The following is a 23372-nucleotide window of genomic DNA, read 5'->3' as shown; positions in this document are numbered from 1 at the left end:
ATACAGCAAACGCGCTGAGTAGTTACCTATGTACATCAGTTGTTTGTAGCGGTGTACGAGATCTCGAAAAATAACCGCCAGAAAGTGAGCACGTGTGAGTAGCAAGTGTTCTTGCTTCCGCCGTAGGTGCTGCTGTGCGTTGTTCGTGACTCCGGAAATGAGAGCCTTAACGCCATCGTATTAGTTTACAGCTGATTGATATTTCTTGTCAAATTCTCGCCATGAAAAGTGCAGGCAGTGATGGCACCAGTCACCGTTTTCTGTGACGACACCTCCTTTTCGCGCCGAAGCTTCGAGACCGAGAGTAAGCACCAGACAACGCCAGCTACTAGAGTGTGTGACGTCACTGCTGTTCTAGTGTGTAGTGGCCTCCAGCTCTGACTGCAACCAACAACTGAAACTGTTGGCTTCATGTTACCACCGCCTCATTCATAACATGGGTTCTGTAGAGAAGGCAAGGTTGGGGAACCAACCAGATAAAGAAAAAGATCGCCTCACCCTAATATGCAATTTTACACCAGCTGTTCCTGGAGTGCTGTGGGAGCTGCTTCCATTCATCTTGACTGATGAGTGGAATGCTCTTTACTGCAGTTGCCTTCCTTAAATTCTGTTTTGGTTGGCAATTCTTCAGTGCTATAAATACGTTAATTGTTTTCAATAACGCTTTATAGTTTGCATATGGCGCTTATGTTTATCAGATGTGTTTTTCGTAATGTGCCGCTTAGTGACAATCTGCCATTAAGTGCCTCCTGGACGCTCGGCTGTGGGGCCATTGCTGACCGTAATCGGAGGAGCGTGGAGGGTGAGTTACTTGACGGGTCTCGGTGTGGCAAGACCGTTGGTGTCCGCTGTGTACGCGCAGTTCTGGCGAACGGCACTGACGTCATTCTGGTGTACGTTTCAGCTTAAGCGGTTATGATGGCCTTATCTCGATGTGGGGACTTATAACTGTGGCTTGAAGTGGCAATTATTGGACTTCTTTACGGGAGTGATATGGTGGCAGACCGACGTCGAGCAAAGGATTCATGCGCTACGTCAACTTTCGTGTTCCTACATCCTATAATTCAGCTGTGTTCAATGGCGGTCGACATTCCCGGTTACCCAAGATACAGTGAATACCAGTAGTTACTAATTATTCCACTTTTAATATTCTTGAATTCGAACGGTTGTGAGTTTCCGCTAAGTTGACTGTGATAGCAGCAAGCGTCATTTTTGTGCTAGCTCAGATTGTTTCTCTTTACGCCACAGTCTTTCTGAGCGTTATGACCACCTCAGGCCACACCTTGGTGGCCTGACTACGGTGTGTACCATTTTGTACGCTACACAAGCACCGTGGGTCTGAAAGTTTGGTTTGCAGTGGCTAGCATACCGCGTAGATATTCATCGTTCAATGAAGGGTTTGTTATTAACATCCAATGTCTTCCTATTAAGTTTGTATGCTGCTGTCCGTAGGACCTTATGTAAACGTCATGATGATATACAGGGTGTTACCAAAAGGTACGGCCAAACTTTCAGGAAACATTCCTCACGCACAAATAAAGGAAAGATGTTATGTGGACATGTGTCCGAAAACGCTTAATTTCCATGTTAGAGCTCATTTTACATTCGTCTGTATGTACTGTACTTCCTCGATTCACCGCCATTATTTCATACGAGATACTCTACCTGTGCTGCTAGAACATGTGCCTTTACAAGTACGACACAACATGTGGTTCATGCACGATGGAGCTCCTGCACATTTCAGTCGAAGTGTTCGTACGCTTCTCAACAACAGATTCGAGGACCGATGGATTGGTAGAGGCGGACCAATTCCATGGCCTCCACGCTCTCCTGACCGCAACCCTCTTGACTTTAATTTATGGGGGCATTTGAAAGCTCTTGTCTACGCAACCCCGGTACCAACTGTAGAGACTCTTCGTGCTCGTTTTGTGGACGGCTGTGATACAATACGCCATTCTCCAGGGCTGCATCAGCGCATCAGGGATCTATGCGACGGCGGGTGGATGCATGTACCCTCGCTAACGGAGGACATTTTGAACATTTCCTGTAACAAAGTGTTTGAAGCCAAGCTGGTACGTTCTGTTGCTGTGTGTTTCCATTCCATGATGAATGTGATTTGAAGAGAAGTAATAAAATGATCTCTAACATGGAAAGTAAGCATTTCCGGACACATGTCCACATAACATATTTTCTTTCTTTGTGTGTGAGGAATGTTTCCTGAAAGTTTGGCCGTACCTTTTTGTAACACCCTGTATAATTGGTTACTATGAAGGGAGACAGCCGTATTATTACTAGGTGAAATTAACTTAGGGAGGAGGTTATCCTCGTCAACTCTATCACCATAATCGCCCTGCGATTTCGGTAATTTCCTGTGTCTATCAGGTGTTACTGGTGTTCGCTTCCCGGAAATAATCACGGTTGTTTTCAAACAACCTAAAGAAATATGTCTGATATATGACGTTCTAGGATGGGCGTCGGCTGTCCAGTAAATGTTGTCAGTAGAAAGAATCGGATGCCATTCGCCACTGTATGGTGAGTGGCGGCTGTTAACGTTACCGGCTCTGCAGCTGACCAGGGGCTCTCGATTGTCTTGGCCCAATTTCGGCCCTAAGAAAATACAGCACTGATCGTTACGTGTTTGGCATTTTGGAAAGATTTTAATTACTGTCACTCGTACTTCATTGCGGGATAACTTAAAATGCTTGCCTTCTCTTGTGGGCAGGGTACGTAAATTACTTTATTAAATTCTTGATTTTAATTAATATAATACTAGTTAGAGAATCTGATGCCTGTAACAATGAAATAGTTTGTTTGAATGATTACTGTTCTTTTTTAAGTCTTCTTACCAACGAATCTTAAGAAACATGGAAACTTAAAAGATTCCTCTGTAGTTTTGGGTTCAGGATCTTGTGAATTGTTTTAATTTGATGTTCCCATAATTCGTCCGCTTGTTTGTTAAATTGAGAGCAGTGTACTTAACATTGATCGTTTTTAATTTAACTGTTTGTGCTTACCTTGTGAATCTTTGATTTCAGTAAATATTTGAAAGTCTCAGAGTGCCTCTTTCCACAGCCAGTCCTTGTTCCACCTACTCATTTGGTAGGCTAATAACCCAACAGAATCATATCGTGTGGTGCCTGTCAAATAATAAACTCTGCCACAATTGGATCTCTGTGGTGCTCTGTGTCTTACTCAGCTTATTCATAAGGTGACCAATGCCTCACACTTGATAAGAGTGGTAGTCGTCAGTGAACAGACTCCACAATAAGTGTCTCCTGATTGCAGTACACTTCTATTCATTGGAAAACCATTGTTGCCAACAGTCTCTGCGATTCAGGAACTGAGTTCAGCTCCTAAACAGAGACTTCTTAAATCAGAAGACAGTTCTGCTGATCACCTATGAGATGGCTGCAGCATTTGTCCTTCACCTACAATAGAATATGTGCCGGTGAGATATGAACCAATAAAAACACTTTCACAATTAATATGAAAAAGTTCAAAAGTCGAAGAGTAAATATTTTTCTCTCGGTAGCGTAATATTCTTCAAATCAATAAGTATTTTGCATTACACACTTTCGAAAGTAGCCAATGTTCTTCCTCAGTGTTAAGCTATCTCCTTGTCAAATTTCATCGAAATGGGTTGAGCTTGTTACTAAAGCATGATGGGGCAGTTTTCACGCGTCTATGTGTTTATGGAGTCATATATCCTGAACGACGTGCCTTTACGTTGATATAATTTTGCAGGTATTTTCAGTGCTATATGTGAACACTGCAAAATTTGTCGGCAATACAGTTGGTAGTAAAGCAGTAGCTAAACGTCTGGCAGTTTTAGTGCATCATTTTGTTGGAGGTTCAGGGAGAAGATGTTCGTTAAGGTTTGAAATTATGTGTAAAGTTTGTTGAAAGTCACTAAGTGCTCTCGTTCTCAAACACTGGCTGAGTAAAGTAAGGGTTACCGTGAGTCGTGGCCAATGTTACTTTTTCCCAAACGCCCCCACCCTTTTGATAGATAGGTGGTTCTTACCCCCACAGTGATTCTTTACAAACGGTTAGTGATATGTGTAACAAATCTGGTTGAAATTGGTCCAGTGGTTTCTGAGGAGATGCAGAACACACGTATATGCATACGTTTTTATAATATGCATGGATATATTTTTTATCACGATCCGATTTTGATGAACTGAAGTCTGTACCTTGTCCCAAACTATGCTCAAGCTAATACGGTGTCCAAAGCTACAATGAAGTTACTTGCTATAATCGTATAAAATTCATCCGGTAATTTTGGAGATTAGCGTGTTCAGACTGACAGCCAGACAAGAAAGTTTCAGTAAAACTATAAATAAGGATAGCTTGTGTTTCGTGATCCAATTCTAATGAACATAAGTCTATAGGGTGCCCCAAAATAAGCTCAAGATACCTGCGAAAACGCTATGAAAAATCTTTAAGTTATTTTGGAAATTACCAATTTCAGAGACAAAAAAAAAAAAAAACACTTCATCGCATAAACTTTGATTAATAAGCAGCATTAACGGCAGCTGCTAGGATTTTACACAATGTATGCTGGCGCTCCTGTTGCGATGGCGTTGGCACGTACCGAGTACTAGCAGGCACACTTGATGATTCACGGCACATGACTGATCATCCGTGATCGTCCGAGGAAACAATTTACAGGGAGGCCACCTCCATTAATTTAGGCGAAGTCGGCTTGGAAGTTTCGGCTGGTGGTAGTAGGACTGGGTTAACATTAATAAAGTTCGTTCGGATAAACCTCTCTTGATCCTGTAAGACCCCTTTCCTATCTTGGCTCTGGGATTCCTGTCTTGGCTCTGGGAGACCGGGAATGGGACATTGAGACGACCCCTGCCCTGTTTGACCCTACTCTTGGGCTTCTTAAAAACAGGGGGGTAGCATCTTTTCGAACCTAGGACCGAAGGCCTTTTGATTACTTATCAAAGACGCTACCTAAAACAAACGTGTATGAGGCGACTGTTGTACTCCCGTCTACTCATTTATTTTATAGTACAAGTGTAAATTCTGTGATATTGAAAAAAATTTCAATTGCCCTATTCCTTCTTCCTACATTAGCAACGTCTCACAGCTATGGAGGTCACCTGCCAAATGGGGCATGCCGTTGTGTCTGCAGCTCGAAGCGTCGGTGTGCAACGTAATTCCCTGTACCTTAACAGACTGCGTGTTTAAGGGATTTCGCAAGTCAAGACAGACACACATTTTCAGGAAAACTCTATGCCTATCTTCATTTACTTGTCAATAGTTATAAATATGGTTGTTCTAATAACAAAAATTAATTAAAATTAGTAAAAGGACAAATAAAATGAAATTCATTAAAACTTCATGCGAATACACGTGGTTTTTTTAAATATTATTTTACCTTTGAAATTTCATATAAGTTAAATAATATGATCAGTGATGCTATTTTCTTCCAAATAATAGGAGAATTATAGCGTCATCTTAAATTTAATTAAGGCCCTATTGTATGTGAAACGATTATTGGTAGCATAAACTCAAATTTTCTTTATATATATATGGCATGAACGTTGGCCTTTTCATCAGCTTTTAGGTCTCTGAGAAAAAGGCTGAAGTTTAATCTTCACATACCTATTGGATGTTATTATTTGGTAGAAAAAATCATTCCAGTAATTCGCACTGCACTAATTACGTGCCACACTATTCGTAATTGACAAGTATTTTCACAACTCCAACGTCGATTGTTCTGTGAACTCAGAAAAAAGAGCATCACAGGATCAACCTCTACATCTTTTTCAGACTGCAATAGGCCAATAGGCAGTTACGATAGTGACGCCACCCAGCAGTGTCTGTATAAGTAACTACCACTACTCTGTAAGATTTTAGTTTCAGTTTGTACACAAATCTGTGACCAGATGCTAATGAAACGTCAGTTTGAAATGCTAAACGGTGCAATGATTTTTTCGAACATCTTTACAAGGCCGTTCCTCACTCGCCTAGTTTACAATCGTTCAACAGAACAATCGACGTTTTATCAGTGGAGAGATCACCATGACACTTTTTCAATTACAGGCCGCATGTCCTGTAGATAAACGTTTATCGTCTTCCATGCAGTGGTTTCCATTGCCTTCTGCATCCTTTGGCCGTTGATCATTGCTCATTCTTCCACGGTTTCCATTGCCTTCTGCATCCTCAGGCTATTCATCATTGCTGATTCTTCCATTTTTAGGGGCATTTTCCCATCCCAAGGACAAAAGAGTGCCCTGAGCCTCTGTCCACTCCTAAGCACTCTTTGACAAGACCGTTGGCAGAATGATTTTGACTTCTTATGCCGGGAGTCTTCCGCCGCTAATGCTGCATATTAATCAAAGTTTAAACGATGGTGGATTTCGGACCCAGTACCGAAGGCCTGTTGATTACTTATCTAAGATGCTACCCCCTTTTCTTTTTAAGTTCATAATAGTTCAAATGGCTCTAAGCACTATGGGACTTGACATCAGAGGTCATAAAACCCCTAGAAAATGGTTCATGTGGCTCTGTGCACTATGAGACTTAACATCTGAGGTCATCAGTCCCCTAGAGCTTAGAACTACTTAAACGTAACTAACCTAAGGACATCACACACATCAATGCCCGAGGCAGGATTCGAACCTGTGACCGTAGCGGTCGCGCGGTTCCAGACTGATGCGCCTACATCCGCTAGGCCACAGCGGCCGGCTTTTTTTTTAAGTAGCCCGAGAGGAGGGTCAGGGGAAAAGAGGGCAGAGGTCGTCTTCCGAGGCCTGGCCTCAATATCCCATTCCCGGTCTCCCAGAGCCAAGGGAGGAAAGGGGTCTTACAGGATCAAAGGAGCTTTATTTCAACAAACTTATACATAGTTCTTTTACTTATTTATATATTGTTTTCTCTTTTATTATTTTTAACCGAGTCCTACTACCTCCAGCCACCAGAAGCTTCCGAGTCGACTTTGTGTAAATTAATGCGGGGGGGGGGGGGGGGGGGGGGAGGACTGCCTCTAAATAGTTTCCTCGGAGGATCAGTCATGGGCCTTGAATCATCTTCATGTGTGCCTTCTAGTTCTCGGAACGCCCCTATGGGCAGGAGGATCCTCGAATAATGCGCTACATAATTCAATTGTCGGGTCGGAACAAAGCATGGCGGCGGAACGCCTCATTAGTCGTCGTCGGACGGAATCACAAGTTGAGAGCGCTTTCGGGCGCGGCTTGCAAAAGGCAATACAGCCGGTTGATGGCGTTCGTTCTGGTACTGCGAAAGTAAACAGTATCTGGGCGTAGGAGTTTGTCCGGCGTAGCAGACTCTGGCTATCGTCGCAACAGGAGCGCCAGCATACGTTCTACAATATCCTTACTAGCCCAACATGAACTTAAATACTCAGCAGCTACACACAAATACATCCGTTAAAAAACAGACGCGTAAAATGTTTTTACGGTTTTCTCGTAATTGCAGAGTAGTGCACCTCACTACTTGCACATTCTGTTTTAATCGCATTGTTGAGGTGTAGAAAGTCTCAAGTAAATCTGTGATCATAACGTCGCGGCCTCCCCAGACGAAATGGCTCCAAGAAAGATGTGAAGAAGTCGAAAAATAAATTATTGCGGAAGGGCTAACTCGGCATATAGGAAATTCAAACTAAACTGCGGCGAAATTTAAAGTAAGAGTAGTAAAATTAGCTGTGCCACGGGATTCCTTTGTTAAATTCAGAGGAGAGAGAGCGGATAGGTGAAAAAAGTACATTGAAGGCCTCTATGAAGAGGAACATTTGTCTGAGGTGATAGAAGAAGGAGTAGATTTAGAAGAGATAGAGGATGCAGTGTTAAAATCAAAATTTAACAGAGATTTGGAGGACTTAAGATCAAATAAGGCAGTAGGCATAGATTACATTCCCTCAGAATTTCTGAAATCATTGGGGGGGGGGGGGGGGAGTGGCCACAAAACGACCCTTCTTCCCGTTGCTGTGTAATATGTATGAATCTGGCGAAGTACCATTTGACTTTCGGTAAAATACCATCCACAAGACTGCAAGAGCTGACAAGTGCGAGCATTATCGCACAATCTGCTTAGCAGCTCATGTACCAAAATTGCTTACATGAATAACACACAGAATAATTGAAAAGATAATTCAGGATGTGTTAAATGACGATTAGTTTGGATTTAGGAAGGGCAATTCTGAAATTGCGGTTGATAATAGAATCTTAGAAGAAAGATTAAGGAAAAGCCAGCCTACGTTTCAAGCATTTGTAGACTTAGAGAAAGCTTTTGACAATGTTGACTGGAATACTCTCAAATTCTAAAGGTTGCAGCGATAAAATACAGGGAGCGAAAGGCTATTTACAATTTGTGCAGAAACCAGATGGCGGTTGTAAGAGTCGAGGGGCATGAAAGGGTAGCAGTGGTTGGGAAGGGAGTGAGACAGGGTTGCAGCCTCTCCCCTACGTTATTCAATCTGTATATTGAGCAAGCAGTAAAGGAAACAAAAGAAAAATTCGGAGTAGGTATTAAAATCCATGGAGAAGAAATAAAAACTTTTAGGTTCGCCGATGGCATTGTAATTCTGTCAGAGACAGTACAGGACTTGGAAGAGCAGTTGAACGGAATGGACAGTGTCTTGAAAGGAGGATATAAGATGAACATCAACAAAAGCAAAACGAGGATAATGGAATTTAGTTGAATTAAGTCGGGTGATGCTGAGGGAATTAGATTAGGAAATGAGACACTTAAAGTAGTAAAGGAGTTTTGCTCTTTGGGGAGCAAAATAACTGATGGTGGTCGAAGTAGAGAATATATAAAATGTAGACTGGCAATGGCAAGGAAAGCGTTTCTGAAGAAGCGAAATTTGTTACCATCGAGTATTGATTTAAGTGTCAGGAAGTCGTTTCTGAACGTATTTGTATGGAGTGTAGCCATATGGAAGTGAAACATGGACGATAATTAGTTTGGACAAGAAGAGAATAGAAGCTTTCGAAATGTGGTGCTACAGAAGAACGCTGAAGATTAGATGGGTAGATCACATAACTAATTAGGAGGTATTGAATAGAATTGGGGAGAAGAGGAGTTTGTTGCACAACTTGACAAGAAGAAGGGACCGGTTTGTAGGACATGTTCTGAGGCATCAAGGGATCACAAATTTAGCATTGCAGGGCAGCGTGGAGGGTAAAAATCGTAGAGGGCGACCAAGAGATGAATACACTAAACAGATACAGAATGTTGTAGGTTGCAGTAGGTACTGGGAGATGAAGAAGCTTGCACAGGATAGAGTATCACGGGGAGCTGCATCAAACCAGTCTCTGGGCTGAAGACCACAACAACAACAACAACAACAACCACAACAATGGAAGCAAGTATAAGGAAAAATCAAGACGCGTTCATGTGATTTGTTGACCAGGAAAAAGCGTTAGGTGATGTTAAATGATGCAAGATGTTCGAAATTCTGTGAAAAATAGGGGTAAGCTACAGGGAGAGACGGGTAATATACAACATGTACAAGAGATAAGAGCGAATAATACGAGTGGACGACCAAGAACGAAGGGCTCGGATTAAACAGGATGGAAGACACGGATGTAGTCTTTCGGGCTACTGTACAATCTGTACATCGAAGAAGCAATGGCGGAAATAAAACACAGATTCAGGAGTGGAATTAAAATTCAAGATGAAAGGATATCAATGATAAGAATCGCTGATTACTATCCTGAGTGAAAGGGAAGAAGAATTACATGATAGGCTAAATGGAATGAACGATATAATGGGTTTAGAATATCGATTGAGAGTAAACTGAAGAAAGACGAAAGTAATGAGAAGTAGCAGAAACGAGAACAGCGAGATACTTAACATCAGGATTGATGGTCGCGAAGTAGATGAAGTTAAGGTATTCTGTTATCTAGGCAGAAAAATTACCAATGACGGAAAGAGCAAGGAGGACATCAAAAGCAGACCAGCACTGGTAAAAAGAGCATTCCTGGCCAAGAGAAGTGTAATTGTATCAAACATTGGCTTTGATTTGAGGATGAAGTTTTTGAGCGTGTACTTTTGGAGCACAGCGTTGCATGATACTGAGACAAGGACTATGGGAAAACCTGAAAAGGAGAGAATCGAAGCATTTGAGATGAGGCGTTACAGACGAATGTTGCGAATTATGTGGACTGATAAGGTAAGGAATACGGAGAGGAAAGGAATATGTGGAAAACTCTGACAGGAATGAGGGACAGGAAGATAGAATATCTATTAAGACATCAGGAAATGACTTCCATCGTAGTAGAAGGAACTGTAGAGGGCAGAAACTGTAGAGGAATACCGAGAATGGAATACATGCAGCAAATAACTGAAGATGTAGGTTCTAAGTGCTACTGTGAGATGAAGAGGTTGTCACAGAAGAGGAATTCATAGCAGGCCTCATTAAACCGTTCAGAAGATTGTTGATTAAAAAAAAAGTCGATCTGAGTCATCATTGCTCACATTATTTTCCTGTATTTTGATTTAAAGGACTTTCTTTTTTTTTCTTCAGTTTTCTCAAACTTCCAAGCATTTCAAATCAGTTCCGTGCTTTCTAACAGCCCCAGTGACGAAATTCGCTGTTGTAGATGTAAATTCGTCTCTGAATTCCAAAACTAAAATCAAGCATTTTTATAATTCTTCCTCTCACTCAAGTTTGTTAGCTTAATGAAATAAGTTTATCATCTGCCTTCTATAGCATACCCATATGTAACCTTAGTGTATTATTTCCACCAATCGCTGAGTACTACATCGAGCGCTAGAAGCATCTTGAGAGTCGCAATACCTTAGGGGAGAGCGCTGGTTGATGGGGCGCCCAGTAAAATATGCAGGCCGCCGGCGGTTTGTGGCGGGAACATGCTAAAACCCGAACACCACGGCTTCAGCGGCCGGAAGGAGCGCCGCTAAGGACTAGAAATGGCTGTGCGCTGAAACACCAGAAGGCCCGTCCCCACTTCATTGCAGACAGAGCTTCAGAAACTTGTATTTTTGTTTCTTTTTTACTTTGTATTAGTAAGTATTAACATGCCATTACAATAATATTTCAGATTAGTGAAATTCAATAAACAAACAAGAGGCATGAAAACAGTACGATTCATGACATGAAATGATACCAGTAAAATATCGTGGAAGATGTCGACACTGAGTTTCAGCGGGGTTCAGACTAGATTCACCTTCCACTAGCAGTAATTTTAAGAAATTATATCCTTCTAGCTCCAATAGTTCAGAGTTCTAATCAGGTCCTTGGATCACCATTCATTTGTCAGAAGCATATTCGTTACGCTATATCTTTAATATGTGAAAATGGATTTCGTTGACGTTTTATGTCATTTAACAGAAATCAGCTTACAAGATTACTGGACAAAACAGTGGTCTCTGTACCTTAGGACAACACACTGGTCGGTTTGGAACGCTACCGTTGGTGCCAGATAGTCAAGTGACCATCTACCACTGAAGTAAGCCATGACAGTGAAGAGTAAGATGGGTCAACATGGAGACGTGACAGAACGGCAGAAAAGAGTCACCGTGTTCGACCACACAATGAATGAAGTTGCCATATTGTTTGGTATATCAATCCGGATTACCCAAAGTGATTACAAGGAATGGTACACCACTCACAGCACGAAACGTAGCGTGAGAACAATGCTTGTAAACGATCCTAACCGACGAGAGATAGTGTCAAGCTTCTTAAATGACAATTGTCGAGGTCATCGGGTTGCATTCCCGAAACATCAGGGAATAATCATAAATGACAGTTTGTTTCAAATCCGACACGATTTGCTGGTATTAGCTAACAGAGGTCCGCATGAATTAATTCTCGAGCGAACACTGCCATCCAAGAAGGAAGCTTTCAGTGGAAGTGTAGAATAAGGTACCTTGATTAGATTAGATTTACTTTCATTCCAATTGATCCGTAGTGCGGAGGTCCTCCAGGATGTGGAACATGTCAGAAAAACCACAATACATGACAAATATTTACAACTACAACAAATAAGCTAATGTACCATTCCACAGGTCCCAAGTGGAATGATCGTCATTTTTTAATGAACACTAAGAGTCATTTTACAAATACTAATGCACTGAATTTAAAACACAAAAGTTTTTTATTTATTTGTACGGTAATACAACTACTGTAATACTTATTTACAATGAACACATTACTGCACTGAAATGGTGCAGAAGTTAGATTATACTAACACACACACACACACACACACACACACACACACACACACACACACACAAATTTTCAATGAACACATTACTGCACTGAAATTGTGCAGAAGTTATGTTGTACTTATATACAAATCAGTTGGTTTTACTAAGAAATTAATCAATGGAGTAGAAGGAGTTGGCCACCAATAAATTCTGTAGGTTTCTCTTAAACTGAATTTCATTGGTTGTTAAGCTTTTATGGCTGCTGGCAAGTTATTGAAAATGTGTGTTCCTGAATAATGCACACCTTTTTGTACAAGACTAAGTGACTTTAAATCCTTGTGAAGATTACTCTTATTTCTAGTATTGATTCCATGAACTGAGCTGTTGGTTTGAAAAAGTGATATATTTTTAATGACAAATTTCATTAAGGAATAAATATATTGGGAAGCAGTAGTTAGTATCCCTAGTTCCCTAAACAGGCTTCTGCAGGATGTTCTTGAGTTCACACCACATATAACTCTCACTGCACGTTTTTGTGCCCGGAAAACTTTAGCTTGGCTTGATGAATTACCCCAAAAAATAATCCCATATGACATTATGGAATGAAAGTAAGCATAGTATGCCAGCTTTTTCATTTTTATATCCCCTATGTCTGACAAAATTCGCATTGCAAACAGAGATTTGTTAAGACGCTTCAGCAGTTCTGTGATGTGCTCCTCCCAGTTGAATTTATTATCAAGCTGTAATCCCAATAATTTAACACTGTCCACTTCTTCTATCTTCTTGTCATCGTATGTTAGACATATACTCGTGGGACACCCCTTACAAGTTCTGAAGTGCATGTAGTGTGTTTTTTCAAAGTTTAGTGACAAAGTATTGGCTAGGAACCAGTAATTAACGTCCACAAATATTTTATTGGCTGATCTTTCTAAGACTACACTTGATTTGCTATTTATTGCAATGTTTGTATCATCGGAAAACAAAACAAACTTGGCATCTGGTAATGTTACTGATGAAAGGTCATTGATATACACAAGAGAAAGTAAGGGCCCCAAAATGGAACCTTGTGGGTCCCCACATGTAATTAGTTCCCAGTTGGATGATGCCTGATAGCTTGATACATGTCTCTTTCCTAATAACACCCTTTGTTTCCTGCCAGAGATATAAGATTTGAACCATTTTGCAGCATTTCCTGTTATACTATAATATTCTAGTTTACTTAAAAGGATATTGTGATTTACACAGTCAAATGCCTTTGACAGATCACAAAATATACCAGTTGCCTGCAATTTTTTGTCTAATGAATTAAGCACATTTTCACTGTAAGTGTAGATAGCCTTTTCAATATCAGAACCTTTTAGAAATCCAAACTGTGACTTTGATAGTATATTTGAGATAAGATGGTTATAAAGACGACTGTACATTACTTTTGCTAAAATTTTTGAGAATGCTGGCAACAGTGAAATTGGACGGAAATTTGATGCTATTTCTTTATCTCCCTTCTTAAACAGTGGCTTAACTTCAGCATTTTTCAGCCATTCAGGAAATATTCCACTAATAAACGACTTGTTACACAGATAGATTAATATGTTACTTAGCTCAGAATCACATTCTTTAATTAACTTTGTTGATATTTCATCATACCCACTAGATGTTTTTGATTTTAAAGATTTTATGATGGCCATTATTTCTGTTGGGGTAGTGAGGGTCAAATTCATATTAAGGAAGTTACTTGAAATGTCTGGTCTAAGGTAATCCATAGCAGCATCTACCGAACCTGACAACCCCATCTTTTCAGTAACAGTTATAAAATATTTGTTAAAAAGTTCTGCAACACTATACACATCTGTCACCAATGTATCATTTACTCTTAATGCTATTTGTTCCTCTTCATGTCTGGTTCTACTGGTCTCCTCCTTCACTATATCCCATATTGTCTTTATTTTGTTATCTGATATGACTATCTTTTCCTTGCAATATATTTGCTTTGACATCCGTATTACAGTCTTTAATATTTTGCAATATTTCTTATAATGTGCTATAGCATCAACATTGGAAATGTTTGGGATTGACAGATAGAGTTTTCTTTTTGTTTTACAAGATACCCCTATTCCTCGAGTAATCCATGGCTTCTTTGTAGACTTTGCTCTAACCTTGGTAAGTTTTGGGGAAAAGCAGTGTTCGAATAAGGTAAGCACTTTATTAGCAAAAATGTTATATTTTTCATTATTGCCATGAGCACTGTAAACATCAGTCCAGTGAATGTCTCCGAGGAGTGTCCTAAAATAATCAATTTTTGGCTTACTGATTACCCTCCTGACCTCAGATTTAACAGATTTTATATCCTGTTCAGTATTAACATTTAACAGAAGGAACTGCATGTCATGATCTGAGAGGCCATTGACTATTGGTTTTGTAATATAATTTTGTTCATTGGACTTTTCTATAAAGATATTATCAATGGCTGTTTGTGAGCAAGTGGCTATCCTAGTGGGGAACTTTACAGTGGGAATTAAGTTGAATGATAGTGTTACTAACTCAAATAAGTTCTTATTGGGAGAGTCTTTAAGGAAATCTACATTGAAATCACCAGCAACCACTATTTCTTTGTTTTTGGATGTTAAATGGGCCAGTACAGCTTCAAGGTGGTTGACAAACAGATTAAAGTTACCTGCAGGTGCTCGATATACACTTAATATTATGAAAGATTTTTTGTGAAATTCTAATTCTGTTGCACATGCTTCCATATGCTGTTCTAGGCAAAATTTATGAATGTCTATGTTCTTAAATTTATGACAGTTCCTGATGAATGTGGAGACTCCTCCTTTCTCCATTTCTGATCTACAAAAGCTAAAGGTTATTTCTCATTGCGACACATTTGGATGGGCATTATATATATATATATATATATATATATATATATATATATATATATATATATATATATATATATATCGTTGGAGAGTAGTTGACAAGTAGGGTGGCGCAAGATGGGGTGCAGCGTGTGGAGGATGTAGTCCAGGGAGGAGGTGCTCCTGTGTTGTATTGAGTATATTTCTCATATTTCGATCCGGCTACCTTTGATTAGAACCAGAAGCTTTTTCCACTTCATTCTAAAGTTGGTACGGCATCCAGTATGTGTGATATGTGCGAAAAAACATTTTTGGTTGCAATGTTAAAATGCTTTGTTACTTCCCAATGACGCATTTCGCCTTTATTTGAGCATTTTTTATTACTTTCTAATGACGGGTTTCACCTTTACTTTGGCATCTTCGGATTGGCTGATATTTGATAACGATGGCTACATGAAATAACACATAAAAGTCCAGTGTAAACCAAATGGGATCAGGATACAGAAGGTCTTTACATGTATAACACTACGGAGGTGCAGTGCATCGCGTAACTATCGCTACCAATTATCAGCCATTACGAAAATGCCTAAATAAAGGTGAAACCCGTCAATTGAAAGTAATAACAAATTTTAACCGTGCAAGCAACACTGTTTGTTTGTTCATAATGTACCAGAAAGTTTGATTCAACGTTCTCGGTTTCTCGGTAAACAGATGTAGCCCTTCCCTCTTCAAGATAATTAGTAAATCCTCCCGTCTTCGATGATGACAACAGCAGTGTTCGCAACCCTGCACACATACACTGTTTTAATCACGAACACTCAGGCACCCTATAGCACTTTAGATGACCCGATCTTAATCCAATACCAGTTAGAGGACTATCTGGAACAGCGGATGAAATGTAGGAATAAAATCACTGCAGTTTTTAAGCTGGATGGGACTGAACAATCACGGTTTCAGCTGGATATGCAATACCGAGCAAACTTGTGGACTCTTAGTTGCCGAACTGAGGCCGTTATCAAGGCAAGAGACCATGTCACTCAATATTACCCTTTCCCTTGTGTTACCAATGGTGTCCCAATCTAACACAAATAATAATTTCTCACTTAAATGTTCATTTCATTTCTTTTTTCAATAATCTGAGGTGACAAACGACATGGGATACCTACCAATATCGTGTAGGATTTTCTTTTTCCCGGCATAGTGCAGCAGCTCGACTTGGTATGGGCTCAACAAGTCGGAAGTCCCCAGCACAAATATTGAGCCATTTTGCTTCTACAGCCATCCGTAATTGGGAAGGGTTTCCAGTGCAGTAATTTGTGCACGAAGTGTCCCATAAATGTTCGATGGAATTCCTATCGGACGACACCGGTGGCCAAATAATTCACTCGACTGGTCCACAATGTTCTTCAAACAAATAGCGAACAATTGTGGCCCCGTGATATGACGAATTGCCATTAAGTCCATGAATGGCTGCAAATGGTCTGTAAGTCGTCGAACATAATCATTTTCAGTTAATGATCGGTTCAGCTGGACCAGAGAACCCAGTCGATTCCATGAAAACACGGTTCCATTATTGTCGACAACCTGTGTCCATGGCTTCGTGGGGCCACTCGAACCCTCCCATCAGATCTTACCAACTGAAATAGAAAATCATCTGATCCAGCCACGGGTTTCCAGTCGTCTGTGATCCAGCCGACATGGTCAGGAGCCAAGGAGAGGCGCCGCCTGCTGTGTCGTGCTGTTAGCAAAGGCACTCGCGTCGGCCGTCTGCTGTCATAGCGCATTAACGCCAAATTTCGCCGCACTCTCCCATCGGATCCGTTCGTCGTACATTTATTTCTGCTGTTACTTCATGCAGTGCTGCTTGTCTGTTAGCACTGACAACTCTACATAAGCACCGGTGCTCTGGGTCTTTAAATGAAGACCGTCGACCGGTACCTGGCCCTTGGTGAGAGGTAATGCCTGAAATCTTGTATTCTCGGCACTCACTTGACACTGTCGATCTCCGAATATCGAATTCCCTAACGATTTCCGAAATGTAATGTCCCACACGTATAGCTCCAACTACCATTCCACGTTCAAAGTATGTTAATTTCCTTCTGCGGCCATAACCACGTCGGAAACCTTTTCACATGAATCATCAAAGTACAAATGACAGCTCCGCCGATGCATTGCCCTTTGATACCTTGCGTACCCGTTACTACCACCTCCTGTATATGTGCATATTACTATCCAATGACTTCCCAGTGTGTATTCTATAGCTGTATTTCTGTTCCTTCGAATTACTCGTACATTAGTAGTCACTAAAACTATTACAGGTCAGGTCACAAAGTAAGTCAGTCACAATGTGTAATATCAGACAGAAAACCAATGTTCTGTCTTATGTTACTCATAGTTTACGAAGACAATCTGAATAATGTGTAAAATACTTATTTTACAGAGAAATGAACATTTTTTTCACATTATTTAAGGAAGTCCGGCTAAGCTCTAAACTGGAACAATCATGGTACACTCGTATGCACGACTTAACTTTCTGATGTAATATCCAGTACGAGCTTCTCCGTTTCCATTAAATGTAGCGTCACTGGTAAGGACGCAATATGTCGACACATACGAGAAAAAAGTAAAATTCTTTTGGGCTAGTATAGGAGAACTATTTTTTACGTCAAAATGCACTTACTTTATGTTAAGATATCAAGTTGGGTAACTGCACTTGCTCCGAAGTCTATTTACTCACAAGGAAATCTCCCCATCGCACCCTCTCAGATTTAGTGGTAAGATGGCCCAGTGGAAAGCACCTCAAAAAGTGAACACAGATCAAGCATGAAAACAGAGAGAAGGTGTAGTGAGGTGTGAAAAAAAAGAAAAATAGAAACAGTGAACGGTCCCAGAAGAAGAAGAAGAAGTGCAATAAAGAGCTACGTGTAATAGCAACGGCGTCGTGCGTGACTGGTCGTGGTATTGTACTGCCAAGCGGGTGAGCCGTTTTCAAAAGAACCATATATATATATATATATATATATATATATATATATATATATATAGTCGAATTCTCTTTTGGAAGTCTTGAATTTTGAATTCCTTTGTTGTAAGACACTTCGCACCCATTAGTTTTTGTTTTCATTCCTGTGAGAGGTCTGTTTGATATTTTGCCTGCTGTCACTGTTCATCACATTTAATGATGACGGCGACGTATTCTTATCACATGACTCACATTCTGTAGCCAGTGTATAGTATGACAACTGTCAAGACTACAGAAAGAGAACAAACATTTCAATGATATATATATATATATATATATATATATATATATATATATATATATATATCATTGAAATGTTTGTTCTCTTTCTGTAGTCTTGACAGTTGTCATACTATACACTGGCTACAGAATGTGAGTCATGTGATAAGAATACGTCGCCGTCATCATTAAATGTGATGAACAGTGACAGCAGGCAAAATATCAAACAGACCTCTCACAGGAATGAAAACAAAAACTAATGGGTGCGAACTGTCTTACAACAAAGGAATTCAAAATTCAAGACTTCCAAAAGAGAATTCGACTTCAGAAACGTTAAAATCATACACACTATGGGATCAAAAATATACGGACACACCCAAAAACACGTTTTTCATATTAGGTGCATTGTGCTGCCACCTACTACCAAGTACTCCGTATCGGCGACCTCAGTAGTCATTAGACATCGTGAAAAACAGAATGGGGCGCTCCGCGCAACTCACGTATTTCGAACGTGGTCAGGCGATTGGGTGTCAATTGTGTCATACGTCTGTACGGGAGATTTCCGCACTCCTCAACATCCCTAGGTCCTCTTCCTCTGATGTGATAGTTAAGTGGAAACGTGAAGGGACACGTACAGCACAAAAGCGTAAATGCCGACCTCGTCTGTTGACTGACAGAGACCGCCGTCAGTTTAAGAAGGTCGTAATGTTTAATAGGCAGACATCTATCCAGGTCATCACACAGAAATTCCAAACTGCATCAGCATCCATTGCACGTACTATGACAGTGGAGATGTGAGAACTTGGATTTCATGGACGGGCGGCTGCTCATAAGCCACAGATCACGCCAGTAAATGCCAAACGACGCCTCGCTTGGTGTAAGGAGCATAAACATTGAACGATTGAACAGTGGAAAAACGTTGTGTGGAGTGACGAATCACATTACACAATGCGGCGATCGGATGGCAGGGTGTGGGTATGGCAACGAAAAACGCCTTTCTTTTAATGATTTCCAGCCCAAATCCTGTATCATTTCTGTGACACTCCCATACTTCACGATAATACAAAACATGCTGCCTTTCTTTAAACTTTTTCGATGTACTCCGTTAGTACTACCTGGTAAGAATCCCACACCGCGCAACAGTAATCTAAAAGAGGACGGACAAACTTTGTGTAGGCAGTCTCCTTTGTAGGTCTGTTACATTTTCTAAGTGTCCTGCCAATAAAACGCAGTCTTTGATTAGCCTTCCCCACAACATTTTCTATGTGTTATTTCCAATTTAAGTTGTTTAATACCTAGGTATTTAGTTGAATTTACGGCTTTTAGATTAGACTGATTTATCGTGTAACCGAAGTTTAACGAGTTCCTTTTAGTACTCATGTGGATGACCTCACACTTTTCGTTATTTAGGGTCAACTGCCACCATTCAGATATTTTTTCTAAATCGTTTTGCAGTTTGTTTTTGTCTTCTGATGACTTTATTAGTCGATAAACGACCTCGTCATCTGCAAACAACCGAAGACGGCTGCTGAGATTATCTCCCACTATGAGCCGCTAGTGGGGTACAGCGTCAAAAGTCTTCCGGAAATCCACGAATACGGAATCAATCTGAAATCCCTTGTCAATAGCACTCATCACTTCATGTGAATAAAGAGCTAGTTGTGTTTCACAGGAACGATGTTTTCTAAACCCATGTTGACTGTGTGTCAATAGACTGTTTCCATCGAGGTAATTCATAATTTTCGAACACAATATAGGTTGGAAAATCCTGCTGCGTATCGACATATCCCTTGTCAGGAGGTTTCATCCCTAAAGCATAGTTCTGGAAGTAGTGCAAAATGTCAACCTACGACTTGAGGGAACCTTTTCATTGAATTGTAAGGTGCTCTGTTTTCTAGAGTTGTGGCGATTCGTGAATGAGTCGTTCATTAGAACGACTCTAAATAAAGAATCCTAAGAATCGAATCTTGGTACGGACGAATCGTCGTTCAAAAGAATCGTAAGAACGATTGCGTATTTCCCAGTCGTGACGATTCCGAGGTACAACGATTCATCGATTCTTAGTACGCTATGCTTTGAAGGCAACCTCCGAATCATGCCGAATGATTACAACCGCCAGATGGCAGTCAAGTGGAGGATGCGTGTGAACAAAGGAAGCTCGGAACGAAGAAACTAAGTTCGTGGGCCGCAATATTACTGGTGAAAACCAAGCTGACACTTGGCGGTGGCTGACGGGAACGAGCGTAAAGGCATTTCCCATTTACTATCGCTACCTTCAGCCACTGCGCCGACGTCAGCTTAGTTTGCGCGAGTAATACACGAACTAGTGATGAAGACATCTTAGCACAGAAAAACATAGGATGATATGAGCCAAACCACGTCTGCCTCACTGCTGGATTTTGTTACTATAAAACAGACGTCTCTAGTTAGATACGTTCAAGCCACACAACCAAACTGGCATACCACGTAATTTTGCACCACCTTTCGCACAAATCGACTCCTCTTTCCTGGAATACGGAAATAAAACAATAGATGCAATCAAATCAAACGTGACCTTTCGTCAATTAAGGCAATACACGTATAAATCGAGAATCACACTTGTAACGTCATACGCATGTTTACTCATAAATAAACTATTTCTGGCATATCGCGTCATTTCACAGTTCGATTCTAATCCCATTGACAATTTCAGACATGTCCTGCCATCTGTGGGTAAGATGTAGAGCTTTTTGCATTCCGTAAGAATCATGTCATCGCAGACTAGAATGAATCGTGAACGAATCGTAGGAATCGAATCGGGAAAAATAATCGTGTTGCCCAACTCTACTGTCTTCTAATTTCTGCACAAGCCAAAATGAATGCAACTCACAGTATAACCTTTTGGACGTTCTGACGATTTATGCTTCGACATATATACAGTAATCTCAGTTGCTACTGAAGTTCTTGATTAAATCAGCAGTTAGCTGTGACCTCGTAATAGGTAGACCAAGTGCGTATCTGTAAGTTGAATCACACTTGTAACGTCATACGCATGTTTACTCATAAATAAACTATTTCTGGCATATCGCGTCATTTCACAGTTCGATTCTAATCCCATTGACAATTTCAGACATGTCCTGCCATCTGTGGGTAAGATGTAGAGCTTTTTGCATTCCGTAAGAATCATGTCATCGCAGACTAGAATGAATCGTGAACGAATCGTAGGAATCGAATCGGGAAAAATAATCGTGTTGCCCAACTCTACTGTCTTCTAATTTCTGCACAAGCCAAAATGAATGCAACTCACAGTATATCCTTTTGGACGTTCTGACGATTTATGCTTCGACATATATACAGTAATCTCAGTTACTGCTGAAGTTCTTGATTAAATCAGCAGTTAGCTGTGACCTCGTAATAGGTGGACCAAGTGCGTATCTGTAAGTTGCAGACGCTTCGACATATATACAGTAATCTCAGTTACTGCTGAAGTTCTTGATTAAATCAGCAGTTAGCTGTGACCTCGTAATAGGTGGACCAAGTGCGTATCTGTAAGTTGCAGACGATCAGCCCCCATATCTTGCTCCGAAGTACAACGTGGTTTTATAGTTATGCTTCTAAGAACAACTGCGAGAAAATGACAAGCGAGGAGGGCAAACCCCTCTGCAGCTTCAGTCACCATGTCAGCTTATTTACACATTTGACGCAAGGGCACTGTAAGGCTACTTACTGTTTACTGCGAGATGGCTGATAACCCGAGATATCTACCGAGGTCAGAGCACAATAAGCAGAGTTGTGGACCAATGCCAGCCAGCATGGCGCTTTATCTTTCCTGCTCATCAAAAATTAGGAGATTCTCCTAAAAATCACATTACGATACAATATGATGTAATTGAAAGAAATGTACCGGCAGACAATGATGGCTATTTCAATATTTGATGTATAATCTATAGCTAAAAATAGTCCAGTTACTATTTGAATTACTAAGCACAGGGATCTAAAATTTCATCAAAATGAAATATTTGTTGGTTCAGGGAAATGAACTAAGAAATTGTTAATAATTTTAATTAAAGGGTGTCTTAATCGTAAGAGTTAAAAAAAGAAATTTTCAGCACCAGTTATAGTGATTATGATAATGTCCGTATCATATGCCAAAGTTGTATGATGTGAAAAGTAAATATTTGTTTCACTAAGTTTTCAGATCTTCCAGTATCCCCATTGCTGATGCATCTTTTTTGGCAGGTCCGTTATCCTAATGGTTCGTTGTTGGACGAAAGAAAGACAGCAGTTTTCGCGGGTTTTGTTAGAACCAGGTGACCATATAAATGACTGATACCTTTCCTTTGTCTCTACTTAAGGCACCTGCAAAAAAAGAAATAAAATGTAATAACTCTCCTTACCGAATTTCTTTTGTAATACGACCCATTCGGGAATGGAACTTCTTTCCTATTTTTAATTGGTTTTGGATGAGGGAAATGTACATAGTGATGAAAACGGCGAAGTAAACGATTTGACCACAATTCGAAGGCTCCTTATCAGAACTCATTTACATAGTTGTCACTAGTTGAGGCAACCGCAGCTGAACGAATTAGCGCCAGATTTTAGGCTTTTAAAAAAGCGTAGGTTATAGTCTTGACGCTGCAAGAAAGATATTTAATTCTTTTTTTAGAAAACACTTTATTTCTGCTGTGATACTCAAAAGTACTCACACTAATGTACAGTACGTATAGGCTCTTACAATGCAAACTAATATTTCTTGATAGCTCCAAGCGCAGTCTCGAGCTTTGTTAATAGAAATTCTTGAAGACTCGTTCCCACTGATCAATCGTGAAACTCGGCAACTTAGAAAACATTGAAGCTTCCTTTAGAATACATGATATCCATGCATGTGACCACGCTGGATACGCGACAATTGACCTTTGCTTGAAAGTGTGGATGCAGGAACGTCAGACATTATTAACTAAACAATAGTTAGCTCAGATAGGATTTTTTTCTCTCTTCGTATTAAGTCTGCTAGCAATTATTTGCAACACTTTATTTTTCTGTTTTGTTGTTCTAGTAGATTATAGAGTAAGAGTTCAGTGCGCCCCCACATTCGTGTCCTTGATCGTGATAGACAACAAGTCTTCAGAAAGATTAACAACAAGGAGAAG

The sequence above is a fragment of the Schistocerca nitens genome, chromosome 1, assembly GCF_023898315.1.
Source record: "Schistocerca nitens isolate TAMUIC-IGC-003100 chromosome 1, iqSchNite1.1, whole genome shotgun sequence".
Lineage (NCBI taxonomy): Eukaryota > Metazoa > Arthropoda > Insecta > Orthoptera > Acrididae > Schistocerca > Schistocerca nitens.
Note: the sequence above shows the minus strand (reverse complement) of the source record.